This window comes from Apteryx mantelli, chromosome 9, assembly GCF_036417845.1.
Source record: "Apteryx mantelli isolate bAptMan1 chromosome 9, bAptMan1.hap1, whole genome shotgun sequence".
In the NCBI taxonomy this organism is placed as follows: Eukaryota; Metazoa; Chordata; class Aves; order Apterygiformes; family Apterygidae; genus Apteryx; species Apteryx mantelli.
In genome coordinates, this window is record NC_089986.1 from 8,624,959 (window position 1) to 8,638,627 (window position 13,669).

Below are 13,669 nucleotides of genomic sequence, written 5' to 3' on the forward strand. Positions count from 1 at the left end.
TTTTTTCCTCCTTTATTCTATTTAGCATTCCTGAAAAGAAATCTGCCTCTGTAGGGTGCTGGTGTGTCTGAAAAGAAACAGTAATTCGAGAAGATCGGAAATGAATGGATAATTCACTGAAGATCTCTCCTCACCTCTTTTCCCCGTATTACACACTTAATATTCTTGAAAGGAAAAAAAAAATCCTGTACCTACAGATGTAACACTGCTGTCTACCACAGTGGAAGTTTCCTCACATCTAACAGTGATGGTGCAATTAGGCTAGAGCTTTTTCTTACACACGGGCGTAATTAAACCTGGATGCCTCAAACATCCACTCCTTTTAAAATACACTTGGATACTTTCTATGACTACAAGCAGGTATCTGGTATTTCTCAACTCGTCACAAAGGACAGCGAATCATACCGAATCTTTACACGTTACATTTTTCCACGTCAGTCTGCTACCTTCAAGCCAAGTTATGTTTTGAAATGTTTCATGTGGTTTGGAGGGGAAATGTTTATGAACGCGCACCCACAAATTGGCCCATTGCTGAAAATGCTCTCAGTGACTGAGAGGGCGTTTCATGATTTTTGGGAGGGTGAGAGTGGGGAAGGAAATACACTTATACTCTGAGAACAGGGATACTTCAATCATTTTTAGCAAAACAGAAATGACATGTATTTAATTTTCTCTGGTGTAGTATTGTTATCATTCAAAGGATGATAACAGTCTTCAAGCCATCCTAGCTTTGCAAGGCATAAAATAGTCTGATGTTTGCCACCCAACATAATACTCAGTTACGACAGCATTCATTCACAAGGGAAATGCAAGATTTTCAAGAATCATTTAGGAGCATGACTTTGGTTGACTCTGTTAAGTGTCAATGGTGTTTTTGTACAAACCCTTATTTATTTCTTTGCCAGTCTTTCCTTTAGGAGTCCAGATAAGAGAAAGTCACACAACTGAAACTGCCACAATACAGACAGCTACTTCTGTGTTTTTGTCACAGGCACCCTTAAGAGAAATATGTGTGCAGGCATGCAGAATGAGGGCAACTCTTCAGGGGTTACCGGACACAGTGCACACAGGCACGTGGCCAGGGCAGCTGGGCTGTAAACTTGCTAGGCCCCCTGTACTGCACTGCACGCTCCCCGGGTATGAGCCAGACGTTACTCTGCCTGGGTGAGAGATACCCTGCCAGTGCTAATGCCAGCGGTAAAGTTCTCTCAGATATACCCCTGGTATATCTCCCAATTCTTCTTTGTCTTCGTTTTTTTTGTTTTTTTTTTTTTTTCCAAATCACTGCATCGTAACCTGCGTCATTTTGCAAACTGACTTCTAAGCTCACGTGTAACAGCATTAAATTCAGTAGGACTCTACATGAGGATCACCGTGTGCAGAACAGTTTACAGAATCAGAATCATAGCTGTTAAATATCTCTGGACTAGAACTAGGACAAACTAAGCAAATATTTCCAAACTGCAGTTTTAACATACAGGATGGCTCTTGCATGGTGCATCTGCCAACGATAATCAGGAATTGAGCCCTTGCCTCTGTTCATCACTGGATCGCTTTATCTGTGCCATTGTAGCACCTGTTGTAGTTAATTTTAGGCATTATAAAATAATACCAACTTTTTTTCATGAGAAAGCTTCCAGGAGCAGTCACTTCAGTTAAAAAATGAAACTCTCTTTGTCACACGTTTATTGTTTTTGCTTGCCTCAGGTGGGCACTTCAGAGGCTGAGATTTACAAACATTCACAAACAAATGAAATTACATATGCCTCCACATTTACCTGTGCAGGGACAGCAAGCTCTAAAGTCTTGCACACAAGTAAACTTAGATATAGCCAAATAAACTTAGACACACATATAGACAGCAGGTTTAACCTAGGTTAAGGTACTGCTTGGGAAAACATGTAGGTACATTGTTCCAAAAAGCTCGTGCCAGAACCATGCCAGAAATTAAATGATCCAGATTAAGACCTGACTGCTGTACATTCATGAGTATCTCACACCCAATGCAATTACTGTGTAGAATATGACAAGTGAAAATTGTGTATGAACTCTGCACCCTTTCAATAAACATTACAGTGACAAGTTTTCTAGGAATTATGCTTTGGGCAAGGTGTGTGTGATGGAGCCAAGGAGATAGCTTTACCATTTTCTAAATGTCCCTTTCTCTTTTCTAAGTTGCTATTTCTCCTTGAGACTTTCATAGTCCAGGGACAGCTTCAGACTCTTCTCCTGAGCTATGTTTATTCAATAAGGAAACAGTTGCAGCATTGTGTGACTTATCACAACCAGCCCACAAGACTTGCATGTTAAATATTGACTACCAAACAATCACAACAAGACATTGGCAAGGAAAAGAGGGAAACAACTGAAAAAAAACCCTCACAAAACAACTGATAAGCTGTGTGAAAGCATTATCTCATCTCAAAAGACAGTCCATGAATAGAAGACTAAATTCATCACTTGTTCCCTGAATTAGTGGCTCAGCTCCAAGAGCTAAATTAATCAAATTATTCCAGAAAGAAAATGGGAGGATTCATTTCAAAATTTAGACAAAGGTTCAAGAGACTTTGTTAGTTATGGATTTCTCATCTTTACCTGGTTTTCACAAAAATTTCCTGAGTTAAAACTCACTGAAGACAAAGGAAAGACTTTCTTTGATTTAAAACAAATTGAAACATATTATATATGCATATATATGGACATATTCTAGCTTCCTTTAGTCCCTTGAAAGACTCAGAGTAAAGTTTCATGTTACATCCAGTCTTCTGTAACAATAAATCACCACCAACAAAAATAAGCTTCTCCTCAGCCCCATCTTTACCTGTGGGTTTCTGTCCCTTCCCTTGATTAGATACAGTTACTGCATGGTTGTAGGAGAAGTCATTTGGCTTCCTGATATACTACTTGCCATATCAATACATTCTGCAGTGAAGCATATTCTGAGTTACCTGTGCTGAGCACGGGGAGCATCTACACTTGTCTAATGCTGTGCGGAGATACTGTGAGGATCCTGGAAATGCTAGACCCAAATTAGTTACGAGCTACTACAATATCTGGTTCTGGACTCAGATCTTTCAGAGCTAACTCAGGGACCTCTGTACAGTGCAGCTTTATGCCATGTAGATATGACTTCAGATTTATTTGGTTCCTGTCCATGGCAGTGACAATAAAGCCACGTGAACCAGTCTACTCACTCTAGGCCTAATTAGCAAAAGCACTAAGCAAATTACAGCTTGCACTGCAGTACTTGAAATCTCATTCGGTTCATTTCAACTAAGGCGCACAGAAAATAGAAAGACCCGAAGTCAGAGACCACTTTTAAATACTGAGGCCTCTCTGGCTACTTCACCTACAGGATTTCTGGAGAAGGGAAGGCTCAACATACAGAGGCATTTTTGTGCTAAAACCAAGTTCACTGTCTCCAGCCAACAGCTTCTTTCTTCTGTAATAGTTTTCACTAGCTATCAAGCTCCTAAGTACTTTTTGTTTTCTTGCTAGCACTCAACTCTGCAGACTGCAAAGACATCAGGAAATCTCCTCAGTTTTGAAAAACGTAGCATTGCTCATACTGGTTTCTTAGGACAGGTGGGTTATGATTTGCCTACCCTGTATTAAATCAGATCCAACATTTATCTACTGCTGCAAGGTGATTTTGAAATCTATTTTAAGCTGATATGCAACACATTTAATCCATGTAAACTCTTTGGAAGCCTTCCTGTTCTGGTGCTACTTAGACTATCTTTGTTTATAAACTGTATTGGAGTTTATCAACTGCATTTAAACTTTTCTGCTGTGAAGTTATTTAGATAACTGAAATTCAACAGGTTTTCTTTGCATAGTTATCATCTTCTTTAGTATATGGTTCAGGGCTGCTGGCAACTGCAATACTGGACAGTTCCGGGAACCTGTTGTTAGGGTATAGGTCTGACATTTGGTACCTTGAACTCCAACTGATTATCACAGTATTTGCAAAATATTTCCACATGTCCTTAACATAAAACTGAAGAAGCAAGGTTTTCAGATATCTTGTTCTCCACTCCAGAGGAAAGTGCATGTTCAATGTCAGCTACTTTGACACAAGAAACACTGCTTTTATGAAGTCCAGGGCAAGTCCTACTGAGAACACTGCTAGGATCTTGCAGTAAAAATTATTTTCCTGCCTCATCAAGACCTCTTCTCACTTCTGTTGTACTACAAAACAGGTTTTGATGTATAAATCAGGACCTGGCCCTGAGCTTCCTTCCACTGATTTATCTGAAGTCATGTGGAGTTATGGTATGTTAAGAAAGGTGACTGAACTTAACCATATCAAGTTTAATTTTATCATTCTTATATATTCATCATTTACAGCATGTTCTGTTCTGCTGACTGTTAAACCATTCACATATCTATATTGAAGGGGTAATATATTTCCTAAAAGGACCTGTATAACCTTTACATCTTCAGCGCTAGTGTCCTTATACATCATATCCCCAAGTGCTCCTTTGTGTCCTTGTGTTCCTGTCCACACACAGCACAGTTCAGCTCTCTCCAGCTAAATCTGAAAAGCTGTTTTTTGCATTGATCTGTTTCTAACTTGAGACTTCACTACCTTTTTCAGCCTCTTCTGCTGAATGCATTCAATGAATTTCCCTCTACTTTTTAAATTCTGGACCAATTAGGCCCACCAGTCTAAACCAGCCTTTCTAATGTAATACCTGTTTGTAAAAGCAAGTAATTTTCCCCAGCAGAGCATACTATACAGAGTGCCCAACGGAAAACATATATATCCTTGTTTCCTTTATATTTGTTATGTTTCATATTGCATATTGAATGGGACGGCTGGCAGTGTGCATTTCTCTAATCCAGCCACCTTAGCTGGTAGCTGGGTTTCTCTTCCTAATGATTAAGGTGACTTATTTTGGTCTGTCAGGAAAAAAGCTGAGTAATGTAGAGCACGTGTGTTGAGTCACAGCAGAGTATAGCTCTGTGATGGTGATCCAGCTTCATTCTCTTCTTGTTGCCTTTAAAAACCTTTTCCAATGAAATCCCTCTCAAATTATCACTCTGCCAAACATCAGTTGCCTAGCAGAGAATGGTTTCTAACAAAAGGTCAAATAAAATTGCAGTGAAAACCCTAGGGATACTTGCAAAAGTTCACTTAAAATAAAGGGGATTCCCAGCTGAAGTACAGGTTTCACCACACCATGTACTACCTCTTCAGAGAGTAGTCTTAATTCAAAATTAACATTTACAATTTTCTGTGCACAATCATCCATACACCCAGTAAATGAAACAGTCACATCCAATATATGATTTGCAGAATATTACTCAGGCCTCCAAATAAAACAACTCTATTCCACAACTGTATTATTTGTGATGGCAAATAAGACTGCAACATGATGAGGCTTACAGAACTGCAGTGACTCATTTATATGAAGCCTTTCAAGAGGTGGCCTCAAGAAATGTATATTCAGTTCTATGGTTCTTGAGCTGGATGAGCATTTCACAGTGACTTATTTATTTGATTAATTTAGGACCATTATTGGTTTACAAAATTCCTTTGTACTGATTTTTTTGGCCACTTTGTTCATTATTTGAAGTTACAGAACAAATGGTTTGTTCACATATACTACTGCCTAATGATTGCTCATAAACGCTCTGTCCTTGATATGCTGCAAATATTTGCTATGCACGCTCTCTGACTGGACTTCTTAACTCACACGGCACGTGGATCAGATTCCTAGCTCACTTTTTTTTCCTGTGAACCAACTACATGTTATTCAAAATCACAAAATGTCTTCAAGAAAGTGAAGGTGAAAGTGTGTGGTTTTAAAAAAGCTTCTTAAAGACATGTGTAACTTACAATTCCTGAATAGTCTAACTGAAGTGATGAAACTTCAGACATTTATGTACAGATACTTAAGGACTTGGCTGGATCAAACCTATATACACAGAAACCCATGAAACTGTCTACCAAGAAAAATGAGGTTGAATAAAACATTTATAAAAAGCAAGTAAATGGAATAAAAGATGTCCATGAAGTAGGCAAACACTTTTTACTTTGCTGGTCACAAAAATTTTACTGTTCCAGTGCTGTCATCCAGAACTAGATTTATTACCAGGAGAGTGTCAGAGCTGGTTCAACAAGATGCTGCACTTTTAGCTGAAACAATTACACTTCTCTTACATGAAAATGAGCCTTTCAAATCAATGGCTTCTGTTTAAACCAGGCAAGAATTTAGGCAAATTTGCTCTTGTTGAATCATATAGAAAACCGCCATAAAAAAACACAGCAAGCACGATTCCTCAATAAGTCCGTATGGGAACAAACAACAGTGATCGAATCAGGCTTACGTTTTACTACTAATGATGTGTTTATAGATATTTACCTCTGCAGCAGTTTCAGAGACTGTATCTTGAACGCTATTAATGCCTTTCTTCACTGATTAATAAAGAGTGAAGCTATTGAGATGTGTGGTTTCCACTCATTTTACTAGTGTAACATTGCCATCTACAGGACGTACAACACAGAAACTCTCCATTACTTAAAGACTAATTTTACAATCAAGGAATAGAAACCACTGAAGTTGAAAATGTAAGTGTCCAAAATTAGCCCTGTTTGATCAGCCTGACAAACTGTGCTATTTTACAAATTATCCAGTAATAGTATGGCTCACCAACAAAAGTGTTCTATTAAACCAGCTACTAATGTCTAACAAGTTATAAAGCAGAGGGATTTCCTTTAATCTAGTTGAATTATGCATTAGGAAGAAAAGAAACAATTATTAAGTACAAGAGGCTTCAGATTTAGTTACTCATCAGAAAATGACATAAGTTACATTTTCATACTTTCATACAAGAATTTTACAATATTTCATTTTACAGAAGATTCAGAGAAGTCTTATTCAGCACCTGCCTTCTCAGCTTTGAGCAGGAATTTATGCGATATACTGATGATGCCATCAGAGGGAAACCCTGTTCACCATGATAGGCTATGAATATCTCTTTACAAGTAGTAAATATACAGTTCACAAAACTGAAAAAGTACATATGCAAGTGCTTAATTTTAGGCAGATGCTTAATTTTAACCCTACTATTTAATCTCTGTCCTAAAGACATACCTTTTAGGATTTTCACTATGCAATGGAAACACAAGAGCTAGGTACCCAGCCTTAAACTTTTATGAATTTCCTACCTATCAAGGTAGTGAAATCTGTATTCCAACAAACTGCTCATAATTTTGCCCCACGGTATGTCTTGTGTTTGTTTCATCTGAGGTACTATAGGGACAAGAACACTCTTTTGGAGACCATTCTCAACATGGTTATCCTTAGTAGTGGCAACATGAGGATAATTTGCCTGAAGCTGTGATATCATTCCTAAATGCACTGTGCATTAGGAGTACAATGCAGCTCCTTTTCCAAAGTTCATAAAGGAAAGAGGCCAGTTACCCAGTCACTGATGATTTTCAAGACGGCACCAATTTATTTAGAAATCTTGGCCTTCTAGAGTTAACTCTGAAGCTGATTTCACAGAATTTAGCATTCTGCTGCTGAAAAAAAAACATTCAAATACTGTGTTCGGTAACCAGGAACCCCAAGAAAGATCACAAGTTCTAATGGGGCAATATATTATAGAATAATGGGGCAATATATTATAGAAATGCCCTGAATTAAAGCAGCTTCACTGAAATCTCTTTTACTGTAACAGGGAAGAAAAACAGAAGAAATAAGCAGTAATCAGTAAGGACTGAGGAAAGGCTGGAGAGGTCGTAGGTGGCAACTTGACTGAAATAATCTGATTGAAAGTGTGATCTTTGATGTCAGGAAAAGTGTTTATTGACTAATTCAAGGAAGACAGAACAGGGAGATGTTGTGAGACATTTTCATTTTTGAAAATAGAAGAAAAAAGTAAATCAGAAGGAAAAAAACAGCAGCAATAAAGCAGACAAGATCTCAAATTTGACATGAAAGCTTTCTACATACGCAGAAAAGTCAGAAACTTGAACCTGAGTGCACTAAGATGTCCCTCTATTTATTTGGAGTCACTAGGCGGATTTTGCTTCCTTAATTTATACCTGGAAAAACAAAGTCAGCTATTTGCCCCCTGCAAAAATCACACTGACCCAAGCTGAAGGTATTTTCATCTTTCAGTTCAGTGGTCAAACCAGAAAAACAATTATATTCACAACTCTATCTAGACATTCTTAGTCCATCAGATATATTTATGGAGTAAAATGGGGAGGAAAGTATAATTTTGCTGCCTGCAGAGGAACGTTCTAGTTTCAAGTTTCTTTTGTGACAGCTTCACATAGGTCTAGTTGAGACAAACAGATGAGATAAAAAGGCTGAATTATTTCAGTTTCAAAACTAGCAGTCTCCAATACTTAAGCGTAGTAATAAGGCTGTTAGCAGGGGGCTGTCAGCATTAAGATCTCGAGGCGGTTAAGAGACTTTCCATATTGAGCTGATGGCAGCTAATACTTGAAGTCAGCAGCTGAACTGTGAACAGGCAGCATCTGTAACAACGCTGACGATGTTGAGGAGGACAGAAATTTATACGCTACCCTGCCACTTCGTTTGCCCTGTCTGACTCTGTACTGTTGCAAGCAGCTGGCACAACACTAGGTTTCAGAGAACGACACAGCAGAAACTCTTACATCTGCTGCAGACGAGAATTTGACAGACAGGTTCAGAGAATATTCCTCTACTGTATAGAGTACCGGGAGCTACCGTAACGATGACATTTGTCACTACAGCAGCTTTGACCAGGGTACTGTCAGTGACTATGTCACTACTGGCACAAAAAGAAATAAGTGGCTATTTAAACATGAATCTTTAGACAACCATTGCAGTAGCCTAGGTCATAATGTCTAGAGGCCATGGTGGCGGCAGCGCTTTTCTCCGTTAGTGAGGTTCTGTTATTACTAAACTAATAGTTTAAAAAAAAAATTAATTAGTGCCTTGAGAATACTAATTGAATTGGAAAAGAAAACAGAATATCTATGTTCAGAATCCTTTTTATTGCCCTACATAAATGCTCAAGCCCTTATTAACATGAATGTTTATAGAACACAAATTTTAATTTCAGATTTGTATTGATTATAATTTTTACAATTTACAAGCTACTTGAAAATTGTCAGTAACCTAAAAATTATTTGTGGATGAACTTCCATCTCAGAACGTATTTCATGTGGATGATATATCTCAGAATTTTTAAAATCATTTGTGGGAGAAAAATAATTTTAAAAGTATCAAATTCTTCACTGTATGCCACTTTTGCATTTTTGCAACACTTCATGTTATAGAAGCAAAAACTATATATTAAAGAAGAGCTAAAAACCTCTACGCTCTGGATTGCATTGTTCTAGGCACTTAAAAATATATACTCAGAGACAGTCTCCTCTTCTCTACCAAAATCTTCCACTCTGAAGAGACAATTCTCTTCTTACCTTTATGTGGAATGGTCATTAATATCATGTAAATAATATGCTCAACATCCCACCGGTGTCTATAGGAATGCCAGAGAGTGTGTCTGCAAGTTTAAGTCCAGTCTCATACCTTCATCAAATTACCTTCCCTCTATTGTGGTCTTTAGAAATTCTCCCAATTTTAATTTTTAAAATGTTACTGAAATACCACACATTCACACGTTCCACACTCCAAAATGCTTTACAGAAATTAAGAAAGACATTTATAAGGTCAAAAATATGACATAGAGGGAGGAAATTCAAAGGTATAAAAAAGGCAACAAAGATATTTACATCTTCAGTGGCTTATGAGAAAGTTAGTAAGGCCACAGGTCATGGCTGGTGATTGGCACTGGTGGGGTGAAGGCTCCCGTATTAGAAGTAGCAGATCTTGAGGTTAGAAAGGGATGCTGGAAAAATGACATCATCCTGGAAAAAGAGAAGAGGGAGAGAGGATGGGGACTAACATGTAGGGGGTTAGGCAGGAGCACATTTGTTGCATATTTTATAATCCATACACCAGAAAGGCAGGATACATACATCACCAACTCAGTAGATGTCTTGAAAGAATCACAGATCGAATCTTGCATGCACTGCTTACTGTGCCAGTCTGCCTGTGCTGTTTTCAGCTTCCTGCCAGCTATCAACAACTTGGCCAACAGCAGAGGAGACTCCAGTCTCCTGCTGCCCCTATTTGTTTGGTAGTTGGATTTATTTTATTCAGCCTTTCTGACGTGCAATGTCTTAGGCATTACGTACACATTACCAATTCAACCCAGAATGTAAATGGGTGCCACTTTCTTCTTACTTTCTGGCTTCTCTGACAATTACTTTATTATCTGCATAGCAGATATACTAAGCTCCTCATTAAAAGTATTAGTTCTATTGAGGCTGATTGCCATGATTTAGTATAGACTGGATAGTATAGATCTTGTAAAGTATAGATCTTGTAAACTCCATGGAGCTCACACAGTTCCAATGAAGCAGAGGCAATGAGATGTCCTTGCCTATCTACTGCTGCCTCTGCCCTGATCCCACAATTCAATAGCTTGTAAGTCACAAAGGGGAAGCAGAATAATGGTGCTTTGACCACTGTAACCTTGGGCAGTTAGGCTGAAATAAGCTAAAATTACAGTAGTCAAGGCTGTGATAAATGCCTGTTCTTGAATAGGCAATGAATAACTTTGCATTACAATATGATATATTTTACAGTTTATATTGTACATAAAATATGAACCCCATATGGGTTTATGGGGTAGGACCTTTGGGAAAAACTTGCAAAAGCTTGGTTAGCACCCACACTGCTAATCCCAGAGATGGATTGGGCATCATTAAACAGAACAAAACTGTAACCGAATAAATAATTAAGGCTAATGCCTTTCTATGCTAGACTGGAAATGAATAATCCAAGGTGAGATGTTGTATTAGCCATATCATGGAACTGCTAAATAAAATAAGGAGCTCACAAAACTGATCAAGGAAAATTATGTAATACCTAAGCGTTCTTAAGAAGAGAGAGAAGCTAATCAGAGAGAAAAAATCATTTTAAACATGATGGCTCCTACTGGGATCAAAGACACCTCAGATGATGAGCAAAAGGGCAATCCTAAACAGAAACCCTAGGGAGCCTAAAAGCAGTGAGTTAAAGGAAACCTCCTTTCTTTTAGTGCTCGTGGTGAATGGAACCTGCTTTGTAACAGATGGTCCCTGTCTGCCTTCTGACATCTTTAGCAATACTAATCTGAGGCATGTTTGTGCCAGAATCACAGAACGGTTGCGGCTGAAAGGGAACTCTTGAGACCATCTGGTCCAACCCCCTTGCTTAAGCAGGGTCAAGTAGAGCAGGTTGCCCAGGACTGTGTCCAGTCTGGTTTTGACTATCTCCAAGGATGGAGACTCCACAATGTCCATGGGCAACCTGTACCAGTGCTGAGTCACCCTCACAGTGAAGAAGTGTTTTCTTATGTTCAGATGAAATTTCCTGTGTTTCAATTTGTGCCCATTGCCTCTTGTCCTGTCACTGGGCACCACTGAGAAGAATCTGGCCCCATCTTCTTTACACCCTCTCATCAGATATTTAGAAACATTGATAAGATCCCCCCTCGGCTTTTTCTTCTCCAGGATAAACAGACTCAGGCCTCTCAGCCTATCCTTGTATAAGAGATGCTCCAGACCCACAATCAACTTTACAGCCCTTTGCTGAACTCACTCCAGCAGGTCCATGTCTTTCTTTCCCTGGGAAGCCCAGAATTCAATACAGATTGAATACAGCACTCCAGATGTAGCCTCACCAAAGCTGAGCAGAGGGGAAAGATCATCTGCCTTGACCTGCTGGCAACACTCTTCCTAATGCAGCCCAGGATACTGCTGGCCATCTTTGCGATGAGGGCACATTGCTGGCCCACATTCAACTTGTCCACCCAGACCCCCATGTTCTTCTTTGCAAAGCTGCTCTCTGGTTGGCCCCCAGCCTGTACTGGTGCAAGGGGTTATTCCTCCCCAGGTGCAGGACTTTGCTTAAGTGTTCTCTAACGTGATTCTCCTTCACCAAGGGTAAGTCTTCATTGCTCCAGACCTTCCCTCTGGTCCCAGGGCCTTGGGTTTCCTGAAGGCTGGTCTTACCAGTAAAGACTGAGGCAAAGAAGGCATTCAGTACTTCTGCCTTTTCTGTGTCCTTTGTCACCAGGGCCCCTGCCCCATTCAGCAGCAGGCGCATATTTTCCCTAGCTTTCCTTTTGCTGCTAATGCACTTGTTGAAGTCCTTCTTGTAACCTTTAATGTTCCTTACTAGTTTCAACTTCAGGTGGGCTTTAGCCATCCTAATCCCATCCCCGCATGCTTGGGCAGTGTCTCTATATTCCTCCTGGGTCATCTTCCCCTGCTTCCACCTCTGGTACACTTCATTTTTATGTCTGAGTTTAGTCAGGAGCTCCTTGTTCATCCATGCAGGCCTCCTGCCATCTTTGCTTGATTTTGTTTGTTGGGATGGACCATTCTTGAGCTTGGAGGAGGTGATCCTTGAATATCAACCAGCTCTCTTGGATCCTTCTTCCCTCCAGAGCTGTATCCCATGGGATCCTTCCAAGTAGGTCACTGAAAAGGCCAAATTCTGCTCTCCTGAAGTTCAGGGTTGTAATTCTACTTTTTGCCCTGGATCCTGCAGGATCCTGAACTCTACCATCTCAGGGTCGCTGCTGCCAAGGCTGCCACCAGCTTTCACATAGCTGACAAGTTCTTCCTTGTTTGTAAGTATGAGGTCCAGGACAGCGCTTCTCCTTGTTGGTTCCTCAATCACCTGTCTTAGGAAATTGTCATCAACGCACTCCAGAAATCTCCTGGATTGCTTGTACTCTGTTGTGTCATCCCTCCAGCAGGTAACAGGATGGTAAAGTCCCCCATGAGGACCAGGAAGCTTCTTCCAATTCTCTGAAGAAGGCCGTGTCTACTACTTCTTCCTGATCAGGCAATCTACGGCAGACACCCACTACAATGTCACCCATGTTGGTCTGCCAAATAATCCTGACCCATAAGCTCTCAGATAGCCCCTTGCCTTCTGAGATCAGAAAGATCAGGTTTTCTCAAGGTGGTATGGCTGTAGTGTGATTCTAGATGCCATAAAAAGCCATTGTTTCTCAAGTCTCTGCCAGATGCGGAAGAGCTATACTCAGCCTTATGTGATTTTTTTTTTAAGGAAAGTTTCTGGAGTTCTCACTCTAACTCATCTACTTCACAACATAGCAACATCTACATTTAGAGAATTAACAGTCTAAATCACTTGTCTCCATACTTGGAACAATGATCTGAAGTCATCATGAGTCCTATATCACTGTAACAAAGAAGTTGCTATGTCAGAACCCACATACATTCCCTTTTTCTGCTGCAACTTACAAGCATTCAATTAGAATTTATTCTGTTGTCATATTTCATATTTACAATTCCCTATCCTACCTCTGAGCTAGTCAAGATAGAGTTTACCTGACTAGTCCCTAGCTCCCTCCTGCACAAGCCTGATGAGGGTTTCAAATACTTGGTTTGAGAAAGCTCTTAATACTGTGTTATAGCTAAGTCACACTCAACAGCTGGTGCAAACACCCGATATATCATTTATAGATTCTCATATTTTAATCTCTGAAAAGTAACCTAGCTCCATTTCTGAATAAAAGAGATCATGAAAAACTGAACCCTTAGAGGGCCTCATTAATCCCGGGTATAACTTGA